This window comes from Jaculus jaculus, chromosome 1 (genome assembly GCF_020740685.1).
Source record: "Jaculus jaculus isolate mJacJac1 chromosome 1, mJacJac1.mat.Y.cur, whole genome shotgun sequence".
Classification (NCBI taxonomy): Eukaryota; Metazoa; Chordata; class Mammalia; order Rodentia; family Dipodidae; genus Jaculus; species Jaculus jaculus.
Window position 1 is genome coordinate 298,613,894 of NC_059102.1, and position 24,425 is coordinate 298,638,318.

Here is a 24,425-nt window from a genome sequence, read left to right on the forward strand (position 1 = left end):
GACAAGCACTGGGAACAAAAGTAAACCACCTTTCCTTATGTGTGTGTGTGTGTGTGTGTGTGTGTGTGTGTGTGTGTGTGTGTGTTTGGGTATTGAACCTAAGCATGTACATGCTGAGCACATATTCTGCCACAAAGCTACGCCATTTCTCCCAAATAAAATTATCAAAATTGATTTTATGAATTAAAATGTTAATGTAGCAGTTAGAAAATGTAAAATGATGCATATATCTTGATTTTTTTTTTTAAGAGAGAGTGGAAGAGAGAGAGACAGAGGGGGGGAGAGAGAGAGAATTGGTATGCCAGGGCCTTAGCCATTGCAAGTGAACTCCAGACACTTGTGCCACCTAGTGGGCATGTGCAGCCTTGTGCTTTCCTTACCTTTTGTGCGTCTGGCTTACATGGGATCTGGAGAGAGATTGAACATGAGTCCTTAGGCTTTGCAGGCAAGTGCCTAACTGCCAAGCCATATCTCCAGCTCTTGAATTTTATTTTTATTGGATAATACTGCTTTTTATGTGGTAAGCTCCGTGAGAGTAGGAACTTGATCTTGTTCATACTGTAGTTCCTATAGTTTTCATAGTGCTATGTACACACTAGGCAAATGAGCATTTATGTATTTATTTTTATTTATTTATTTATTTTGGTTTTTCAAGGTAAGGTCTCACTCTAGTCCAGGCTGACCTGGGTTTCATTATGTAGTCTCAGACAGGCCTTGGACTCATGGTGATCCTCCTACCTCTGCCTCCCAAGGCATGTGCCACTGTACCTGGCTCTGTATTTATTATTTTTATAAGTTTTTGGCTTGCATACGAAGAAATGGGGTTCACTGACTTTTTTTTTCCTGAGGTAGGGACTTAACTCTAGCCCAGGCTAACCTGGAACTCCCTCTGTAGTCTCAGGCTGGCCTTAAACATAGTGATCTTCCTGCTTCTACTTCCCAAGTGCTGGGATTAAAGGTATACACCACCTCACCCAGCCACTGTGACATTTTCAAACAAGCATATATGTTATACTTTGTTCTTATTAACCTGACAGTAAGTAATGAAATGAATGATACGTATGCAGTGTAGGCTATTATTTTTACTTAATTTTTTTGTTTTTTGAAGTAGGGTCTCACCCTAGCCCAGGTTGACCAGAAATTCACTATGTACTTTCAGGGAGGCCACAAAGTCATGGCAATCCTCCTACCTCTGTCTCCCAAGTGCTGGGATTAAAGGCGTGTGCTACCACACCAGGTTTAAAATTTTTTAATGGTGAAACAAGGTTTTACATTATGCTCAAGCCAGTCCTTCTGCCTTAGCCACCTGAGTGCTACAGATATGAGCTGCCACATCTGATTTTGTAAATCTTTCAACCAAGCTATTTAAGAGTGCTGCTTTTTAAGTCTTTTGTTTTTTTTTTTTTTTTTTTGAGGTAGGGTCTCACTTTAGTTCAGGCTTACCTGGAATTCACTATGTAGTCTCAGGGTGGCCTCAAACTCGGCAATTCTCCTACCTCTGCCTTCTGAGTGTTGGGATTAAAGCCACCATGCTCAGCTTAAGTCTTTGAGTGAAAATTTTGACACACTGCCTGTCACTTTGTTTCGTTTTTTTTTTTTTTTCTTTTGAGGCAAGCCCAACAGACTGGCCTATTTTTAAATGTGTGTGTGAGAGAGAAAAATGGCATGCCAGGGTCTCCAACTACTGCAGTTGAACTCCAGACATGTGCTACCTTGTGTGCATGTTTGATCTTGCATGCTTGCGTTACTTTGTGTGCCTGGCTTACGTGGGACCTGGAGAGTCAAACATGGGGTCCTTAGGCTTTGCAGGCAAGTGCTTTAACGGTTAAGCCATCTCTCCAGCCCTGTTTCTTTTCTTTTCTTTTCTTTTCTTTTCTTTTCTTTTCTTTTCTTTTCTTTTCTTTTCTTTTCTTTTCTTTTCTTTTCTTTTCTTTTCTTTTCTTTTCTTTTCTTTCTTTTTTTTTTTTGTTTCCAAGGTAGGGTCTCACTCTAGTTCAGGCTGACCTGGAATTCACTATGTAGTCCCAGGGTGGCCTCGTACTCTTGGTGATCCTTCTACCTCTGCCTCCTGAGTGCTGGGATTAAAGGCGTGCACCACCACACCTGACTCTTGTTTCATTTTTTTATTTTGTTCTGGAATTAACCCTGCTGTTTGGAATAATCCTAATTTATTTTTGTTTTGTTTTATTTTTCAGGTAGCTAAACATTCAACAGGGTGGGTAGATGGCTCAGTAAGGTGTTTGCTTGCCTGCATAGTCTTAACAACCCATGTTCAATTCCCCAAGTATCCACTTAAAACCATATGCAGTTGACATATGCATTTGGAGTTTGCCTGCAGCAGCTGGAGGCTGTGGTACATACATTTTCTCTACCTGTCTCTACTTACAAATAAATTAAAAAAAAGAAAATTAGAAAGCATATTAAATACAAATACTTGAGAAGAATGTTTTAAAAGGAACACCTAGCCCTGTGTGGTGGTGCACACCTTTAATCCCAGCATTTAGGAGGCAGAGTAGGAAGATTGCTTAGAGTTTGAGACCAGCCTGAGACTACACAGTGAATTCCAGGTCAGCCTGGGCTAGCATGAGACCCTATCTCCAAAATAAAAAAAAAATTTTAATTAAAAAAAAATTAAAAAAGGAAGCCAGGTGTGGTGGCACATGTCTTAAATCCCAGCAATTAGGAGGCAGAGGTAGGAGGACTGCCGAGAGTTCGAGGCCACCCTGAGACTATATAGTTAATTCCAGTTCAGTCTGGACCAGAGTGAGACCCTACCTCGGAAAACCAAATAAATAAATAAATATAAATATAAAAATAAAATAAAAGAAACGCCTTACAAGTATGAAAAAAAAAAGTATGGTGCTGGTGTTTTGCTTGCTACAGTGGTTTCTTTCTGCTCAGATCTATGGAAGTAAACAACTACTTCTGCCATTGATGGAACTTGGCTTGGATTGGTAAGCTTGAAATAAACTCATTCCTCCCATTAACTGTCTGGCTTGGGTGATTATCCCAGCATTGTGGAGTTGTCTTATGACAAGATGTATCATTGAAAAAAAGGAGAGGATCTAATGTTAAACTGAAGAGAACTTGGTGAGGTCTTTGAACTCAGATTCTTTTCATTGTCCTTGGATCTTTAGAGATAAAGACATTCTCTTCTTCCAGGTATAGGGAGGGCACTGTTGGAATAAAGGTTTTTTCTTTTTCTTTTTTGGGGGGTAGGGTCTTGCCTCTAGCCCAGGCAGACCTGGAATTCACTGTGTATCTCAGGGTGGCTTTGTACTCATGGCAGTCCTTCTACATCTGCCTCCCAAGTGCTGAGATTAAAGGCATGTGCCACCACGCCCAGCTACACTATTTTTTTTTAAATATATTTTATTACTTGTGAGCAGAGAGTGTGTGAGTATTGTTGTGCCAGAGCCTCTTGCTCTTGTAAGGAACTCCAGATACATGTGCCACTTTGTGCATCTACCACTATGTGGGTACTGGAGAATTGAACCTGAGCCAGCAGGCCATGCAAGTAAGCCCCTTTAAACACTGTGCCATCTCTCCAGACTCTTGAAGTACATTTTAAAAAAGTCAGTCTGAAAAAAAAAATGTAAGGCCAAGAGAATGTTGAGATGTTAATATAAGGTATTATATTTAGACATATTCTGTGCCTTGGCTTAATTTGTTTCTGGATGTGTACATAAGTATAATATATAACTTTGTTTTGTTATGAACTATTCTGATTTTTTTTTTTTCAGCTTCACTTAAGAAAAATCACAATCATTCTTTACTCTGGTGTAAAAAAACATTGAGTACTCACTTTTTCAGCACATAAAGGACACTTTGAAGCTGAGCATAGCAGCACAGGCCTATAATCCTAGTGCGTGGGAGGTCGAAGCAGGGAGATCAGTAATTTAAGACTATCCTTGGCTGTATGCAGTAAGTTCAGGGTCAGACTTAGCTATGTGAGACCTGAAGGGAAGGAGGGAAGGAGGAAAAGGGGGGGGGGGAGAGAAAGAAATGATCATAAACTATCTTCTCACTCATTTAGATAGAAAAGCTAGCAGTTGCTGTGCGTGGTGGCGCACACCTTTAATCCCAGTATTTAGAAGGCAGAGGTAGGACGATCACCGTGAGTTCAAGGTCACTCTGAGACTACATAGTAAATTCCAGGTCAGCTTGGGCTAGAGTGAAACCCTACCTCAAAAAACCAAAAAAAAAAAAAAAAAAAAAAAAGAAGAAGAAGAAATGGAACTAAGCCTCATGGAAACTTGAGTTGGTAAACCATTAGAAATTAAGCTTCAGGGTTGGAGAAATGGCTTAGTGGTTAAGGAGCTTGCCTGCGAAGCCTAAAGATCCAGGTTCGATTCCTTAGGACTCACATAATCCAGATGCACATGGTGGTGCATGCATCTGGGGTTTGTTTGCACTGACTAGTGGCGGTGGTGTGCCCATTCTTTGTCTCTCTCTCTCTGTAATAAATAAAAATAAAATATTAAAAAAATTAAGACACAAGGCCATGCATGATGATGCATGTCTTTAATCCCAGCACTAAGGAGTCTGAGGTAGGAGGATTGCTGTGAGTTCAAGGCCAGCCTGAGTGAGACTACATAGTGAATTCCAGGTCAGCCTGGGTTAGGGTGAGACCCTACCTCAAAAAAAAATAAATAAATAAAAATAAATAAATAAAACTAAGATACAAGCTAGGTACTTTTAATCCCAGCACTTGGTTGGTGAGGTAGGAAAATCACCATATATTTGAGGCCAGCCTAGACTAGAATGATATCCTGCCTCAAAACCAAACATGAGTGTATACTCCTTGGTGTGATTGTGAGATCTTGGCGTACTCTAGGTTCTGTGCCTTTGTTGATTTTCTTTCTGAGATGGCTTTCTTGGTTTCAGCTCATCTGTGGAGTATAATGGCTGCTCAGCTCTTTATCATGGCAGCTCTAAACCTAATCTTTTGACTTTTATCCTTACTGCTAAATGGCATAGTCTTTTAGAATTTAAATCTTTTGTTTATTGAAGTGTAGTTTCATACAGCCATTCAAAATTCAAAAGGTACTCTATCTTCCCACTGTTTTTTTGTTTTTTTGTAGCTATTCTGTCAGACCATATCACCATTTTTTGCTTATACATTCTAGTGGTAGATTGTATATTTGTTTGTGTGTATGTGTGTGCATATGTGTATATATATATACATATACGTGCATATACACATGTACTCACAAATATGTCTTTATATATGCCTATGAATCTGGCCTGCTCTGTTCAGGCTTTGCACTTTGTCCCACCCTCCCTCTCAGTTTGTCTTGGGAGATCCTAAAGTGTCACCAACTAAAAAAGAATCCTTTTCTCCCTTCCTTTTCTTTTCTGTCCCTGCCCCTTTTTAGGTAGGGTTTCACTCTAGCCCAGGCTGACCCGGAATTCACTATGTAGTCTCAGGCTGGCCTCCAGCTCACAGTGATTTTTGTCCCTGCTGCTCTTGCTTTTGAGAATATTCCAGCTATTCTTGCTTTTTTTTTTTTTTTTGAAAATAAAAAGCAACAAACAGTTTCAGAAAGTAAAGCAGAAGTATAGGAGAGCAGCAGACTCCTTAACCTAGATTGCCCAACAACCACTTTTTAAAATACTAACTTTGGAATGGGTCTGATCAGAATTGATGAGGTTATGGGTTGAAAACAAGTCTCCCTTCCCATCTCAGTGGGTAATTTGTCCATCAAAACTTTGTCACTCACACTTCATGTCCTGTTGCAATTAGTGATTAGGCACTGAATAGAAGATGAGTTAAACCCAGTTTTGTTTTGTTTTTTTTTTTTGTAGCGATACATGCTGGTGGTCTTCCACCTTCATTCTGGAAAGCTGGGAGTTGCCAATGTAGAGGCAAAGAATAAGAAATCAAGTACTTGCTGAAATTTATTTATTTATTTATTTATTTATTTATTTGAGAGCGACAGACACAGAGAGAAAGACAGAGGAAGAGAGAGAGAATGGGCGTGCCAGGGCTTCCAGCCTCTGCAAACGAACTCCAGACACGTGCGCCCCCTTGTGCATCTGGCTAACGTGGGACCTGGGGAACCGAGCCTCGAACCGGGGTCCTTAGGCTTCACAGGCAAGCGCTTAACCGCTAAGCCATCTCTCCAGCCCCTTGCTGAAATTTTAAAAGCTAGAAAGCACACATATCACTTATGTTTCACTGGCTGAATCAAGTCATCTAGGGCCTCATCCAGTGTCATGCTGTGTGTGTATGTGTTGTTATAACAGGGTCTCACTGCTGCATATAATCCCAATTTGTCTTTATGTGGGTGCCTGGGAAACAACCAAGGCTGGAAGGCTTTGCAGGGAAGAACCTTTAACTGTTGAGCCGTCTCCCTAGCCCTAGATAAGTTTTTAAAAGGCTTCTGTATCTTTTATTCTGCTGAGATCATAGTATGTTACTGAAGAACAGAACATACATTATCAGAAGCGACTGTAGAGGCAAAAATAGAAAACATTTCAGTAGTTATTTACAGATCAATGACTAATTCACTTGTCCATTGTTGCTTAATTTGCTAGAATAGCCACAATCTGAGAGAGTTAAAATTTTTATTTATTTATTTATTATCAACAACATATTTTGAATGGATATATCATGTGTTGGCACCCTCTTTTCCCTCATCCCTGCCCGCGTTCTGCTGGGGACCCTCCTCAGTGGGATTGTAGGTATTCCCCATGGGATTGTAGCTTATGCATTGTGGGATCAGCAGTCAGTTTTTTTTTGGGGGGGGGGGAGGCAATGCCTCTGGGCATGATGTCTCAATCTTTCTACACCCTCTTCTGCAAAATTCCCTGAGCTGTGGTGGGTGAGTTTTAAGTCTAATTTAGTGATGAGCTCTTAGGCGTCTCTAGATCTCTGCTTTGGTAAGTGTTTTGTATTCTTAGGGTCTGTCTCCTTCACCCTGTCTGATTGTCAGGTTCACCATGGAAACAGCATTCTTGCTTGTCTCCCCAATTCCTCTGTGGTTTTTAGCTGGGGCTTGGCTGAAGTGCGGGGGGTAGTTTTATTTCCTTGGGTCTCACTACATTTTGAAAAAGAACAGATTCACCAACAGAGAGTGAAGTCAGCATAATTTAAATGGGATAAGCATTATTAATTTAGGGAGAATTTGATGTATGTATCCCCTCTTTTAGCCAAAGACTAGTGAGAGCTTGAGCTGGAGAGTATAAATCTTTGTCTATAGGATTCTGGTCTGGTTCCCAGTTCTAGATATGGGTTCCTTTTACAGCGAGTGGATCTCTTAGCCAACCTGAAAGCTATTGGTTACCCACTAAGGCTATGTGCCACTATTGCACTGGGGTGTACATTCTGTCAGGGTGTTTGCTTCTGAGTAGCTGAGACCTCTGGTTGCTAAGACTGTTGTTCCAGCACTAGACGGGCTCCCTGGAGGACTTGCTCTCTTCCAGATTCCAGCCAAGTCTGTCCATGCTCTGTGTCGCCACCATGTGGTGTCTTCAGCAACAGGGTCTTAGCTTTTACAACTAAGGCAGGTAGGTAATCAAGTGCTTTGACAGAAGCCTGTCTTGTTTTGGGGACATTGTAGCTCTCTCCAGTCATCAGCTCATTGTGGGTACCTATATCTAGTACTAGGAGTTACAGGCCAGAGACCAAAAAAAATTTTTTTAAAGGTTAGGCTTCATACTGCTGTCTCCAAGGTCCTTCTTTTCAGGTGCTACTCCCCTTACTCCTGCTGTTGAAGCTTGTATCTTTTAGTCTGTCTTCAAGGATAAAGGTTCCTATGGTACCAGTTCATTTTGGATTTAGTTTTATGTTTTCCCCTCCCCTCCCTTCCCCTCCCCTCCCCCCAAGCCCTTCCTTACTTCTTGTCTGGGCCTTGAGTTGCCTATCAGGTATGTCAGCAACTCAAGGTGGTTCAGATTTGGAGCCTCAGATGAGTGAGACCATGTGGCGTTTGTCTTTCTGTGACTGTATGAGTTCACTGAGTATGATCTGTTCCAAGTCTGTCCATTTTTCTATAAATTTCATTGTATCGTTTTTTTTTTAAACTGCTGAGTAGAGTTTCAAAATTACAAAATGCTTCATGAATTTGCGTGTCATCTTTACACAGGGGCCATGCTATGTACTGCCAAAGTGAGCATGGGAGTTAAGTTTTTTATGCAAATATTTAGAGTCTGTTTCTTTTTTTCCCCCACCCCTCCCCTCTTTCCTTTTTTTCAAGGCAGGGTCTCACTCTAGCCCAGGCTGACTCAGAACTCACTTAAAATTATTTATTTATTTGAGAGAGAGGGAAGGGGGTGGCAGATAGAATGTGCACATGTGGGCCTCCAACCACTGCAAATAAATTCTATATGCATGTGCCACCTTGTACATCTGGCCTTACCTGAGTACTGGGAAAATGAACCTGCGTCTCTAGGTTTTGCAGGCAAGCACTTTAACCACTAAATCATTTCTCCAGTCCTGGAACTCACTTGTAAGAAACATTTTTCTTTTAAATTCATTTATTTGCAGGCAAAGAGAGAGAATATGAATGGGTGTAACAGGGCTTCTAGTCACTGCAAACAAACTCCAGACACATTCACTGCTTTTTGCATCTGGCTTTATGTGGTACTGGGGAATTGAGCTGTGGTAGTTAGGCTTTGTAGGCAAGGGCTTTAACCAATGAGCCACCTTTCCCGGCACTGGAACTCTTTAGCCTAGGCTGTCCTTGAACTTGTTGATCCTCCTACTCCAACCTTCTGAGTTCTGGGATTATAACCACCATCCTTGTTTTTTTCTTTTTTTCTTTTTCTGTTTTTAAAACTGTTATTTGATCTTTGTGATGTTAGTTTTTTTATGTGATCCTTTGAACAGAACATACTTATAATAAGTCTAAGGCATTGTTAACCATTGAAAACAAAAATGTGGAGGAGGGCAGCAAGATTGTATTCTGCTCTTTTTTAAATGTCATGAATTTAATTTCTTCCAAGAGGGATGCATGGGTTTCCAGTTTAGTTTTTAGGTGGTGATTTGTAAAAGAATAGCATTCCCACAGAGTTAGTAGTTAATTTGTAAATGTACATGTTAACTGGCAATAAGTAGAAATCTTAAAGTATTATAAGTCATTTCTTTTGTGATGTACATCTATTAAATTGCATCAAATGTCTGTGCTAATGTGCTGAGATTAAATATTAACTATCTTTAATTCGTAAAGATTTCCTACTTAAGCATAGATAGGGAATTTAATCATCTCATTGTATATCTAGTACATTTGGAAGGTTTTTTTTTTTTTTTTTTCTTTTTTCAAGGTAGGGTCTCTCTCTCGTCCAGGATGACCTGGAATTCACTATGTAGTCTCAGGGTGGCTTTGAGCTCTTGGTGATCCTCCTACCTCTGCCTCCTGGGATTAAAGGCGTGCACCACCATGCCTGGCTTGCATTGGAAGTTTTAAACGTTGGGTACAAATAGATAAATTATAAAAACTAAAAAAATCTCAGTAAAGGAAATTTTAGTCAATATATAAATGGGGGCATGTTTTGGGTAGAAAACAAAGATCACCAAAACAATTTTTTTATTCATTTGTAGAGACAAGCAGGAGAAAGAGACAGAAAGAGAATGCATGCTAGGGCCTCTTGCCCCATTGTAAACGAATTCCAGATGTATGTGCCACTTTGCATCAGGCTTTATGTGGGTACTGTAGAATTGAACTGTGGTTCTTAGGCTTTGCAGGCAAGCAACTTAACTGCTGAGCCATCTCTCCAGCCCCACCAAAACAATTTTAAAAAACAAAACTTCCAGGCTACAGAGATGGTCTAGTGGTTAAGACACTTGCCTGTGAAGCCTAAGGACCCATGTTCACTTTCTCTCCAGATCCCACGTAAGCCAGATGTACAAAGGTGAGGTAAGCACCAAGTCGCACATGCCCTCTAGGTGGCACACATGTCTGGAGTTTGGTTGCAGTGGCTGAGGCCTGGTGTGCCAATTTTCTCTCTCTTAAAAAAAAATTTCAAAGGGAACATCTCCATTGGGCAATAAGAGGTCACACACACCTACTTGCAGGTTGGCCATTGGCTTGCACCTGGAACTTGGGCTTGGGGAAGGTTCCTGCCACTCCCAGAGCTGGGGTGTTTCACTCTGCTTATTTGTACAGCGTGACTGATGCTGAATACCTGTTTTCTTTATGGAAACTTGAAAACTTAATATAGTAGATAGAGTGTGTTCATGTGACCAATTCTCAAGAGAAACTTAAGCTACTAAGTTTCTAATGAGCTTACCTTGGAGATAAAATTTTACATATGTTATAACTTGTTGCTGGAGAAATTGAGTTCTAGATAATTTCAGTAAGGAAAAAGACTTGGAAGGTTTGTGTGTGGTTTCCTCTAGATTTTTGACCATTGTTCCTTTAATCTTTTTTTAAGATTATTTTTATTTATTAGAGTCAGTGGAGAGAAAGGGAGGGAGAGAATGGGTGCATCAGGGCTGCTAGCCACTGCAAACGAATTCCAGATGCCTGCACCACCTTGTACATCTGGCTTATGTGGGGCCTGAAGAATCGAAGTGGGTTCTTGGGCTTCACAGGCAAGCATCTTAACCCACTTAGCCATCTCTCCAGCCCCCGTTCCTTTAATCTTTGCCAGTTTTTCTTTGTGTATGTTGTTTTAATGTAATAAGTAATAGCCATCTACCTGGCCAATAGCTCATTTGGTTAGATCTTGGTGCTCCTAAATCATAGTCATGAGTATGTTTTTTTGCAGAGGTCTTTGAGCCTCCTGGTCAACCATTAAGCCTAGAAGTTGTTAACACAACCCCCACAAGTAAATTTTACATACATTTATGACTGGAAAGTGCCATATTCCTATAAAGCTTATATATGGAGAGATCCAGTGAATAGATGTATTTTTTTTTCCTATGGTCCCTAGATAGGGTTAGGGGAGAGTAAGTAAAACTAAAAGTAAGGTTGGGGTCTGAAGGAAAAAGAAAAAAGCAAAATAAACAAAACACCCCCTTAATTTGTGAGTATTTTTTTTGTTGTTGTTGTTGTTGTTAAAGGTTCTGTTTTGTTATTTTATTTGAAACAAGTTCTTAGTTCATATCCCAGGCTAGCTGGAAACTCAAGTAACCTTGGTTGGCCTCAAACTTAAAATTTTTGTGCCTTGGGCTGGAGAGATGGCTTAGCAGTTAAGCAATTGCCTGTGAAGCCTAAGGATCCCGGTTTGAGGCTCAACTCCCCAGGACCCACGTTTAGCCAGATGCACAAGGGGGTGCACGCGTCTGGAATTCATTTGCAGTGGCTGGAGGCCTTGGCACGCCCATTCTCTTTCCCTCTCTCTATCTGCCTCTTTCTCTGTCTGTCGCTCTCAAATAAATAAATAAAAATATTAAAAAAATTTTTTTTCTGCCTCAACTTCCTGAGCATTGAGATTACAGGCATGAGCCATCATTCCTGGTGTAAAGGTTCCAACTGTGATACTGTACTAAATGTCGTATCTAGCTATCTGCTAAGGTTCTGTACTTTATAGAAATAAAAAACTGTGGAAGAACTAAAGATTGAGTACCAAATAACTCAGATCACTGTGATGTGGAAAGTACATAGGTCCTTATTAACTTTACAGATGTTTTCTGTACCTTTATGGTGGTTGTCATGAATTAGTTGACACTTGTGTGTTAGGTTTCAGTAACTGAAGAATATGAAAACTTGTAGTAACCTAAAGAACCCTGATTTACTTTTACTCAGATTTCACATTTGTTAATATCTTGTATTATTTTATTATATGTTCTCTACCTTTTTCTTTATTCCTTAGCCAGTAATATGTATCAAAATCACCTGAAAACACTAGAAAAAATATGTTCCTGTTGAACAATCAGGTGTATTCTAGAGGAAAAACACTTCTCCTTGGTGATTTGTACATACATATTAGGTTGACTTAATTATCGGACTGGAAGTATAGCTCAATGGTAGTGTGCTTGCCTAGCATGCATAAGGCCCTGGGTTTGATCCCCAGCACAGAAACTAAAAATAGCATCCATTTTTATCTCTTGTGTGTGTGTTTGTACATGTGCACATACATGCTTGTTTACTTAGAAAGGTTCTTGCTGTTTTATCCACTATGATCTTTATTTTCTGAGCTCAAATGATCCTCCCCACTCAACTATTATGCATCAAACTACTATCTTGTGTTCTTTTGATGGGGTTAGAGGGGCCCAGAAAATTCTAGTAGGCTTAATTGAACAGGCTTGAAATACCAGCTACCGCCTTCCCCCATCAGCCTTTTAAATGTTTAGATCTTCTTGTTGTTATTGAGAAAGTAATTGTCTGTAAAATTCACTTTCCTGGAGACAACCTGTCAATCCATTTGGAGGGTTTACAAATCTTTTTGTCTTTAGTACTCTGCATTTTCACAACAAAATCATTAGGTATTGATTTATTATTTTTTGTCCTGCTAGCAGTCTTCCTGCTTCCTGAAACTGCAGCAGTTTTGGAAAAGGCAGCAATTTAACTAAAAACGCCGTATCTCATTTTGTTATTTTTTTCATTCTTGAATGTTATTTAGACATATGTTGGCTTTTAAAAAATTATTTATTTTACTTATTTGAGAGAGAGACAGAGAGGCAGATAGAAAGGATGGCCATGCTAGGTAGCTGCTAATGAATTCCAGATGCATGTGCCACCTTGTGCATCTGGCTTATGTGGGTCCTGGGAAATCAAACCTGGGTCCTTTGGCTTTGCAAACTAGTTCCTTAACTGCTATGGGCTGTTTTTTTTTCTTTTTTTCCCCGAGGTAGGGTCTCACTCTAGCTCAGGCTGACCTGAAATTCACTGTGTAGTCACAGGGTGGCCTCAAACTCACAGTGATCCACCTACCTACCTCTGCCTCCTAAGTGCTGGGATTAAAGACAAGGAACTACACCTTGCTCACCAATGTTGTTTTCCATAGTGGTTGTACCTTTTTGTATCCCCACCAATAGTAAGTGCACAGGAAATGTGATTTCTCCACATCTTCAACACTGTTTTTTTTTTTTTTTTTGCTTAATTTTTTTGTTAACAACTTAATATCCCATGGTAATGCCCTTCCTCCCCTAACTTTCCCCTTTGAAACTCCATTCTCCATCATATCCCCTCCCCATCTCAATCAGCCTCTCTTTTATTTTGATGTCATGATCTCTTCCTCCTATTATGATGGTCTTGTGTAGGTAAACACTGGTTTTGATGGGTGTTTCCCTAATGATTAGTGATGTTGACCAACTTGTATAACTTTCTTGGGGAAATTTTCAGGTTTTTCGCCTGTGTTTGAATCAAGTTGTTTACTTTTTTGTTGTTTAGTTGCTGGTCTAATTTAATGGTAGCATTTTGTTTCCTTTATCTGTTGTCCTTACCTTGTTTAAAAAATATATTGAATTGATTTATTTATTTGAGGGAGATTAAAGAAGCAGGGAGAGAGAGGGGGGGGGGAGAGCACGCGAGAGCGCGTGTGAGCAAGCGTGCGCGCACCAGGGCCTCAGGCTGCTGCAAATGAATTGCAGATGCGTGTGCCCCCTTGTGCATCTGGCTTTCATGGGTCCTGGGGAATCAAACTGGGATCCTTTGGCTTTGCAGGCAAATGCCTTAACCACTAAGCCATCCCTCCAGCCCCCCCCTTTTCTTAACTATATTAAGAACATTGTATTAGTTACATTTGTTATTGAATAGTCAACGACCTCAAATTTAGCTGCCCTAACGTGCATGCATGCACATCCCCCCACCCATAGTGGGGTGGGGTGGTACATGCCTTTAATCCTAGCACTCAAGAGGCTGAAGTAAGAGGATCACTGAGTTCAAGGCCAGCCTGCGATATGGAATGAGTTCCAGGTCAGCTTGGGCTAGAGTGAGAGACTCTGCTTAAAAAAATAAAAATTCCATTTATTATCTCATATGATTTTATGAGTGTCAGAAATTTGATAGCCATTTAGCTGAGCTGTTCTAGTTCAGGATCTCTCAAATGTTCCAGTTAAGCTTCTGGTAAGGGCTCCAGTAACCAAAGAGCCTGTCTTGGAGAATCTCTTCCAAGATGGTTTTCTCACATCATTTGTTGGTGGAAGGCTCAGGTCTTACTTGCTGCATGAGCCTTTCTACAGGGCTGTCCCAGGGTCTTCACAACATGATTGTTAGTCTTTCCAAGGGGAAATGAGTCTAGCAAAACAAAACGAAATGCAGGGCTGGCGAGATGGTTTAGTGGTTAAGGAACTTGTCTGCAAAGCCAAAAGACCCAGGTTTGATTCCTCCGGACCCACATATGCCAGATATACAAGGTAGCACAAGTGTCTGGAGTTCGTTTGCAGTGGCTGGAAGCCCTGGCATGCCCATTCTCTCCACGCCCCCCATCTCTTTGTCTCCCAAATAAATAAAAATAAAATATTTAACCCCTGTTGTTCCTGAAACATTTAACTTCCACCTTATTCTACTTATTAGGAACAAGTTCCTAGTTCTTCTCAGAGTAGGGAGTGAATTAACCAGCCCCTCATTTTCAAAGAAGTATTAAAGGATTTGATAATACCTTAGAGAACAGTTCTTGTAGTGTGTCAACAATATGTTGGAGGGGGTTATAGAGATGGCCCAATGAATGGTTAAGGGCCCTTGCTTGCAAAGCTTGCCAGCATGGGTTTGATTACCCAGTACACACATAAAGCCAGATGCACAAAGTTGTGCATATATCCAGAGTTCTTTTGCAGCCCTGACACTCCCATACTTGTTTTTCCTTCTTTAATAAACAAAAATATTTTAAAAAAAATGTTTGAGGAGGACTGGAGAGATGGCTTAGCAGTTAAGGCACTTGCCTGCAAAACCAAAGGACCTCAGTTCAATTTCTCATGATCCATGTAAGCCATATGCACTAGGTGGTGCATGCACATGGAGTTTGCAGTGGCTGGAGGCCCTGGCACGCGTATTCTCTCTCTTTCTCTCCCCCTGTGTCTTTTTATCTCTTTCAAATAAATAAATAAAAATATTTTAAAAAATGTTTGAAGGGATGTAGCTAATTGGTCGAGAACTTGTCTGTCTAGCATGTGTGTGAGGTCATGAATTTGAGGCCCTGGATTTGATTGCTAACAGAGAAAAAAAAAGATAAAATGTTTTTGGTTTTTTGAGATAGGGTCTCCAGTGTACCCTAGACTATCATTATTCTGACTGCATAGCCAAGGGTGACCTTGAACTCCAACCTTCCTGCCTGCACCTAAAATGTCCTTCCCTTTCTTTCTTCCACAAAATAAAATATTAATGAATAATTTCAGGTGACAGAAGCATATTTAACAATTTGGACAGTTTCATTTATTTTTTTTTGAGGCAGGTTCCCACTCTAACCCAGGCTGACCTGGAACTTATTCTGGAGACTAGGCTGGCCTCATACTTCAGCCTTCCTAGTGCTGGGATTAAAGGTGTGTACCACTATTCCCCACTGTTTAGTTCTTTTTTTGTTTGTTCTTTTGAGATAGCGTCACTGTGTAATCTCAGGTTAGCCTTGAAGTCCTTCTACCTTTGCCTCTTGAGTGCTGGGATTAAAGGCATCTACTACCGTGCCGGGCTTCCACTTCCACTGTTTCTTTGTTTTTAGAAAGGGTGTCACTCTATAACCCAAGGTGTCTTGAACTCACTGTGTAATTCATGCTGACCAATCTGATAGGTTTTGATGGTGCTATCACTTATATGGTGTTTGACATTATTCTATATGGTCATATTTCATTTAATTTTTATAACAAACATAGAAGCCAATTACAGTCTTCTCAACAATCCTGTGACAATGTTAGTAGTCATTACATAAATCAAGAAAAAGTAGGATGCATGACACTTTGTGAGACAATAATAGTAGTATTTTACTTAGGGAGCTTGTTTCATCTAGTTGTGATTTGAAGGATGGGAAAGAATTAAGTAAGTCAAAGGATTAGGAGTAGGGAGAGTATTTCGACAGCATAATACATGTAAAGACCACGTGGATGATGAGATATGGAGGCCTTCATTCTAGTGTCATTGAAAGGTCTTTGTAATCTTTGTTTTGTCAAGAGAGTTTTCTTATTTGCAAAATTAAGTGCTGATTATTTTGTCTTTCTGTGTAATGGTTAATGCCGTAAAATGGTTTTTCAAAGCTGAGCATGGTGGTACAGGTTTGTAATCCTAGGATTCAAGAGGCAGAGGCAGGAAAATCGCTGTAGTTCAAGTCTAGGCTTAATTCTACATAGTGAGTTCCAGGCCAGAGAGACCCTGTCTCAAAAAAAGTAAAAAAAGTTGGGCTGAAGAGATGTCTTAGCAGTTAAGGCACTTGCCTGTGAAGGCTAAGGACCCAGGTTCGATTCTCCAGGTTCCACATAAGCCAGATGCACAATGGTGGCACATGCATCAGGAGTACATTTGCAGTGGCTAGAGGCCCAGGCATGCCCATTTTCTCTCCCCCTGTGTCTCTAATAAGTAAATAAAAAAATATTAAAAAGAAAAACAACTGTTATTTTATAGCCATCTCTTTTTATACCACATTATCAGAAATGATATGGTATATAAAAAAAAAGTCAAACCCTTATAAGTAGTTTTTCAAACTCATTTTTAGTAACCTGGCATTATGAGATCCAGTGCTCACATAGCTGTAGACAATACTTTTGATTGACATTTAGATCAGTGAAGTTTTTTTAATTTTCATAATTTCTTTGCTTTAAATTATGTTAAGAAACTATTAAAGTAGATTAGTTTTTTTTTTTAATGAGAAAAGTTCTTTTATCCCAATGCAAAAAGAAAAAATTCAAGTTTCAATTCAAAGCAAGATAAAACCTTATAGCTCAACCTATCCATTGAGTATTAACGGAATGAAGATTATTTTTAATGTACTTCTACCATTTTTGTCTCCTTTAAGTTTGCCCTCATAAGCAGCACAGCTACCCTTCTGCCGTGTTGTAAATGTGCACACGTCAAGGCTTTTTTATTGTGGCCTTATGTTTTGTCCTTACTGGTATAAAGTTTGTGTATTTCTTTACATAAATTAAGTTTCAAGTCACAATAAAAACACAGAAGTCTCAGCACTTGGCAGAGGTAGAAGGAGGGCCATGAGTTCAAGGTTAGCCTGGGACTACACAGTGGGTATCAGGTCAGTGGGGCTAGACCGAGACCCTACTTAGGGCGCTGGGAGGGGAACCAGGAAATAAAGAAGAGAAGTACTCAGAATACTTTCCTCTCATTCAGAACTGCAAGGAAAAACAAAATCACTGAAGACAGTGGCTGAGAGAGCTAAATTTGTCACAGTTTTTTAGAAGTTTTTTTTTCTCAGCCAAAAGCTACATATTAATTTTAAAGAAGCATTTTAAAACAAAAACCTAGGCTGGAGAGATGACTTAGTTATTAAGGCACTTGCCTGTGAAGCCTAAGGGTCTAGGTGCAATTCCCCAGTACCCACATAAGCCATATGCACAGGGTGGCACATGCATCTGGAGTTCTTTTGTAGTGGCTGGAGGCCCTTGCATGCCCATTCTCTCTCCCTCTTTCGATCTCAAGTAAATAAATAATAATAATAATAAAAACCTACAAGATCATCCTTAGAAGATAGTTACTTCTGATACACTCTTCCCTAATAATTTAGGCAAATGTGGATACAATCTCAAATAAAGTCACTTTAAAAATAACTTTGGTTAGTGCCACATGTTCTCTCTCATATGTGGATCCTAGCTACAGATGATTGGGCTTCTGTGTGAGAATGAAAATACTTAGTAGCAGAGGCCAGTAAGTTAACAAGGAGATATAAAGGGAAGAGAAAGGAAGGGAGGAGGATACTTAATAGGTTGATATTGTATATATATTTAAGTACAGTGATTGAGATGGGGAGGTAATATGATGGAGAATGGAATTTCAAAGGGAAAGGTGTCGGGGGGGGGGGAGGGAGGGAATTACCATGGGCTATTTTTTATAATCATGAAAAATGTTAATAAAAAAACTAAAAAAAATAGCTTTGGTTAATTCCATTAGGCCACATGATGATTTAGACCACCCAGCATGGATTTTCAAAAATATACATACTCTTTTTGCGGGGGAAGGGGAGAGAGGAGATAATAAGGTCTCACTGTGTATTCCACACTGGTCTCAAACTTGCAATCCTCCTGCCTCTACCTTCAGAGTGCTGGGATAACAAGTGTGCATAACCATGCCTGGCTAGAAAAAAAAAAAAAAAAAAACGTTATTCTTATCTATGGAAACATTAGCATACAACCTGAAACTAAAAGGTTACCCAGAGAGATATAGAAGTTCTAAATTATAAGGAAACTTAAACATACCTTTTCTACTTATAAAAATCAGAATAAAACTTCTGATTGTGTAAAATTTGTTCTAGAAACGTATTAATAAATTATTGCTGAAAATTCTTGACATCTATTGTGTTATTACCTGAAACAAAGGCAGTCATATTCTTGAATAAGAGAGTAACTACAAACTAGTCATCACATGTTCCAACCAAGTAGGACTCTTAACGATAACAGGAGTGGCCACTCAGTACTGCTGATCTGGGTCCTTAAGGTCTCATTCAGAAGCTATTTCACTAGCCTACCTTTGGACAATGGGTATCTTTTTGTCCCATTTTCTTACAGTCTATATCACTAGTCTATGCCAGATAGCATTGAGAGAGCATTCGATGAAGCAAGAGGGTAACTGTATTCTAGAAGAAACATTTATCTATTTTTAGATTCAAGCTTCTCAATTCCTGAAGAGGTGCCAATTCGTGCCTATCAATCAGATTAAACTCCTGAACAAAGAAAATAAAGCGCTTAAAGGAGGTGTTGAGGTGGACCTCTTGCAGCTGCGTCACAGAATCAAAGTGCTGGCGATAAATATGGGCATAAACCCTGAACAGCCGCTTTAGAATCGTCTTGGCCACAGACGTAAAATTTTTGGGAATTGGAACACCAATCTTAGAAGGAAAAAGAGTTTCATCATCAATCAAGCTGATCCTGAACCCAATCATCAAATAGTTAATTTATTTTGGTGCAGAACACTTGATGAGCATTTTAGTATTAGTACCATTTGCCCAATGATATTCATACCTGGGACCTGCAGACATCACTGGGCAGCTTGCTTCAGTACAAAATTCTGTAATGTTCCGTATAACATGTTGATCTGATTGAAGAAATTCAATGTTAACAGCAATCCACTCATTGACGTCCTCTCCCTCTCGCAACATAACAGCTTGTCTCAGGTTGCCACTTCCCGAGAGTCACTTCCACATGTTTCCAGAGTTCATACTAATGAGAGCCTTCGGAGACATTCTTGTTTGGCTTGAATGTTTTAGAAAAGCAGCTGAAGAGGAAGCTCATCTTTGGGACCTTGCCCTGGTCAGGAGTTGGAACCCACGACAGTCCTTGGCTCAGAGCTGGGGTTTGAGCAGCTCCAAGCCGGCCTAAAATAGATTAGTTTTAAAGAGATAAATTCGTGTTCTTATCTAAAAAGTGTTAAAAGACACTGGAAATAATATTTTATGAATAAACAGATGAATAATATTTTATGAATAAACAGATGAATTTCTGTCATGCGAAGTCTTTACTGAGTAAAAAATTATGGAGTTGGGGATGGGGAGATGGCTTAGCAGTTAAGCACTTGCCTGTGAAGCTTAAGGATCCTGGTTTGAGGCTCAATTCCCCAGGACCCACGTAAGCCAGATGCACAAGGTGGCGCATGTGTTTGGAGTTCGTTTGCAGTTGCTGGAGGCCCTGGTGCCCATCTTCTCTCTCTCTCTGCCTCTTAGTCTGTCTGTTGCCCTCAAATAAATTTAAAAAATTTAGGGGGGGGGTTACAAAAAAAAAAAAGAGTGTTAACTTTGTTTTAGCCATATAAAAAGGGCACTTTAAAAATGGGATTGCAAGTGAATTCATTGTCATTAAAGATTTGAAGTTTAATTTAATAAATGGAAAAACTGTTCCTCATCAGTCCACTAGGGGATACTCCAGCACTTAGGCAGAAAATCCAGGTGCCACTACAGCTTAAAAAATATTTTCCACTTAGTATAATTATCATTTTCTTATATATAAAAAAATAGGCTCAGGGCTGGTTGGGCAATAATTAGATGGTAGTATTCACCTTTATGAAATATTTGCTCTTATTAAAATATGGAAGCTCATGATATGATCCATTGGCCACTTTTTTTTTTCCTGTTCTTTCTCAAACTGTCTTCTAAAGCACTTTCGAGAAACTGTTATTCTCTTCTTTTTTGTATAAGAATATATTTCTCACTTTGTTGTTTTAAGTTGTATTTTTCTTTGGAAAATCAGAAAAGCTGATACTTAGTTTGAGGTACAGTCCTCTCTGACGTTATATGTGCTCTTCTAAACGCTTAGTATCTGTAAGACACAGACAACACAAAGGAGAATTCATGTTGCTATCAGGGGTATTTAACAAGTAGATGTTGTGGCATATGCCTGTATTCCTAGGACTTATACTCTGTAGGGATACCACGGCAGGTAGAGAGGCAGGAGGATCTTTAGTACAAGACTAGCTTGGGCTTGTTTGGTGAGACTTGGTCACTCAAAACAGATATTCAAGATATTTAACAGTTTATTATTATCTTGATTTTTTTCTGGTCACCTAAGTAAATACAATGTAGTGCAATTTATACTTTAAAGAAAAACATATAAAACATTGAATTCATACTTAATATGGCAAAATTAATGAATTTAGGCACTTGTATGTATTAAGAAAAGGTTATTAAGTCTCTGTCTTTCTCTCCATCCCTGTCCTGGTGTCTGCCCTCATAAAGCCACCAGAGCTCAATTATGGTGCTCCACCTAGCGACTCTATCTAATCCTAATCACCTCCCAAAGCACCCATCTCTAAAACACCATAAATTTCCACCCTTTTCTGACCTCACAATGGAGATTAAATCTTAATTAATACATGAACCTTGATGAATGCATTCCAAGCCATATTCTTAATGAACCCTCAGTGAAAATCCAGGAGGACTGGAGTCCAGTGGCTTTCAGATAGGCTTATGTGTGAAGGTTCCTTCAGGGTGTGGAAGCTCTATACCCCATGTCTGGCACCTTGCTTGCCCTGTGCATCTCTTCCACCTGGATGTTGATCTATATCCTTGGTAATATCCTTTATAATAAATGGATAAACATAAAGTAAAATATTTCCCTGATTATCTGAGCAAAGGAAAAGTACTGTAGGACCCTTGATTTATAGTTGGCGATCAGAAGTATAGGTAGTTTATGGTTAGTATTTGAACTGGGAACTGTGGGACTGAGCACTCAACCAGTAGGATCTGATACTATGTCAAGATTGTGTCAGAACTGTGCTGAATTATAGGAAGAATGCCCACTTGGCCAGATACTATGTCTAGATTGTGTCAGAACTGGGCTGAATTATAGGAAGAATGCCCACTTGGCCAGAATTGCTTGTCCCCACCTCAGACTTTTTAATTAGTAAAAAGTATTATGATGTCTGTTTCCCTCTGTGTGAATAATTAATAGATGTAGCTAACAACTTGCTATTCACAAGGGTAGTTACTAGTTAAAATATGATGCCAAGAGTAAGGGAACATTTTAGAGTGCTCTTGTGTTCTGAGGATTTCTTTTAAGAATCATATTAGGGCTAGAGAGATGGCTTAGCGGTTAAGCACTTGCCTGTGAAGCCTAAGGACCCTGGTTCGAGGCTGGATTCCCCAGGACCCACGTTAGTCAGATGTACAAGGGAGCACTCGCGTCTGGAGTTCGTTTGCAGTGGCTGGAAGCTCTGGTGTGCCTATTCTTTCTCTTTCTCTGTCTGTCACTCTTAAATACATAAATAAAAAAGTTTTTTTTTTAAAAGAATCATATTAAAACACCTTAGAACAAGATGGAGAATATATATATATTTTCCTGATGTGGGATCTCCCTCTAGCTCAGGCTGACCTGGATCTCACTATGTAGCCTCAGGGTGGCTTTGAACTCACAGTTACCCTCCTACCTCTGCCTCCTGAGTGCTGGGATTAAAGGCATGCACCACCACATCTGGCTCAGAATATATTTTTGCCATTAGTGTTCTACAGCGTTTTTCTTTTCATTTCTCCCATGCTAGGGAGCCAACCCAGGGCTTTGCACATATAGGCAATTGCTCTGTCACTGAGCTATACCCCCAGCAAATGTTCTACATCTGAGGATGCAGAATAGAACTGGAGAACTAATGTAATTTAAACATCATTAAGTTTAAAATTTTATTTGATTTTGAAAAGTTAATGGTAGACAACTGTGTAATACTGTGACATATACATTCAGTTTATGTATTTTTTTTTTTTTTGTCTAGGTTTGAGTATCCTTGAAGAACGGGAGTAAGAAATAAAAGTGAATAGCATTTTAATTTTATTTTTAGTAAATATTGATAAAATTTTATATGAATAGAATATATCTTATCCATGTTTTATATAAGGAAAACATTTCAAAACAGTGAAAAATGGGCAGATTTTATAATTGTTACAAAACTGATTTAATCCATAATGAAAATGAAACTGGATTTTCTATATAAAAGATAGTCTTCATGGTGTGGGGAAGATGGCTTAGTGGGCAAAATGCTTGGCACGCAAACATGTGGACCTGCATTCAGATCTCAGGCACCCATGTAACATGTGGATATGGTGGTGCACACCTGTGATCCCAGTGCCGAAGAGGTGGAGACAAGGACGTGTAGAGATTGCTGGCCGCTAGTCTAGATGAATTGGCGAACTCTAGGTTTTGTGAGAGATGCTGTCTCACAGAAGTGGAGAGCAACTGAGAAAGGCACCTGATGTTGACTACCTTTGTCTTCTACATGCTTATGCACATATATATGTTCATGCATCTGTACACACATACATGCTCACATGCATACACACATACCTGCACACCACACACACATATACACATGCAAAAAAGGGTAAGACTTCAGAGATAATTAGAGATCTCAATAAAAAGATAAAATAGAAATGTAAGAAAAATATTGAAGAGTATCTTTGTAACTTTAGGTAAGGAAGAGTCTATGTCAAAAATATACTAGCATATATCATACATAACCTTTTTCCTGTTTTTTGAGGCAGGGTATCATTCTAGCCCATCAACCATTAATTACCAGTAGATCATAAGGGAGGTTGGGCTCCATGAGTAAAATACTACAACCTCAAGTAGTTAAAAAAGTATTTACTTGCATAAATGTGTGCTTGTGTGCATGGGTTCATCAGAGAGAATGAGAATGGGTGTGCCAAGGCCTTGAGCAGCTACAAACAAACTCTAGATGCATGCACCACTTCATGCATATGGCTTATGTGGGTCCTGGGGAATCAAACCTGAGTCTTTTGGCTTTACAGGCAAGTGCCTTAATCACTAAACCATCTCTCCAGCCCTCCAATACCTTTAAAATTTTTTGTTGTTGTTTATTTTATTTTATTTATTTATTTGAGAGCAATAGACAGAAAGAGGCGGGGGGGGGGAGAGAGGGAGGGAGGGAGAATGAGCATGCCAGGGCCTCCAGCCACTGCAAATGAACTCCAGATGCGTTTGCCCCCTTGTGTATCTAGCTAGCATGGGTCCTGGAGAATCGAGCCTCGAACTGTGGTCCTTAGGCTTCACAGGCAAGCGCTGAACCGCTAAGCTATCTCTCCAGCCCTCCAATACCTTTTATAGTTACAACATTCAATATATGTTTTTAGGTCTTCCAAATAGGCTGGCTTGCAGTTATGACAAACTAAATATTGGGTACTATTTTGTCCACTCCTCTTTTTTTTTTTTTTTTTTTTGAGGTAGGGTCTCACTGTAGCTCAGGCTGACCTGGAATTCACTATGTAGTCTCAGGGTGGCCTTGAAATCACGGTGGTACTCCTGTGTCTGCCTCCTGAGTGCTGGGATTAAAGGCGTGTGCCACCACGTCCGACATCACTCTATTTTTTACTAGATGACATTTTAATTTGAAACTGCTTTTAATTCTCCAGTATGTATCAAAATGCTAAAAAGTACTTAAAAGGCAAAATTCTTAAAACCTTTAGGCAAACAGGTTACTAGTGATATAAATAAATGGAATATAAAAATGTCAGCATGTAAAAATGAAACTTTTGAGTGACCGAATAATGTGCCCAAATGTGCTGGCAAGCCTGCAATATGTGATATTTTGGAAAAGAGTTTACAACATAAGAAATTAATGTAGAAATGGAAGATCTCAGAACTCTTAATATTAGGCACATAGAAGCACTTTAAACCTGTGAAATCAGGGATGAAGGAGACAAAAGGTAGATGCAATAAATATGTAGGAGATAGAAAAGTTTGTATCACAATGCATATTAAAGTGGAATGTTTGAGAAGAGAAATAGTATTTTTTTGAAAAAGGGTATTGAGACTGGACTACTTTGGGGGTTCAAACATAAACCCCAAACCTGAGCTTATATCTGTTTTACTTGAAGAACTGAAATAAAGCAAGACTGAAAAGGAAGTCTTTGGCTTGACTGCCTGTGCTGCTAGCTGGTGCATGCATATAATC

The 24,425-nt window shown here is 39.5% G+C and overlaps 1 protein-coding gene and 1 pseudogene across 4 annotated transcripts in view; one reads left to right on the top strand and one right to left on the bottom strand.

The window, feature by feature from the left end:
* The window catches only part of Abl2 (ABL proto-oncogene 2, non-receptor tyrosine kinase), a 115,262-nt gene that overhangs the window by 12,174 nt on the left and 78,663 nt on the right, over positions 1–24,425 (top strand). The window lies entirely within an intron of this gene.
* Positions 18,613–19,267, bottom strand: LOC105944017 (annotated as a pseudogene).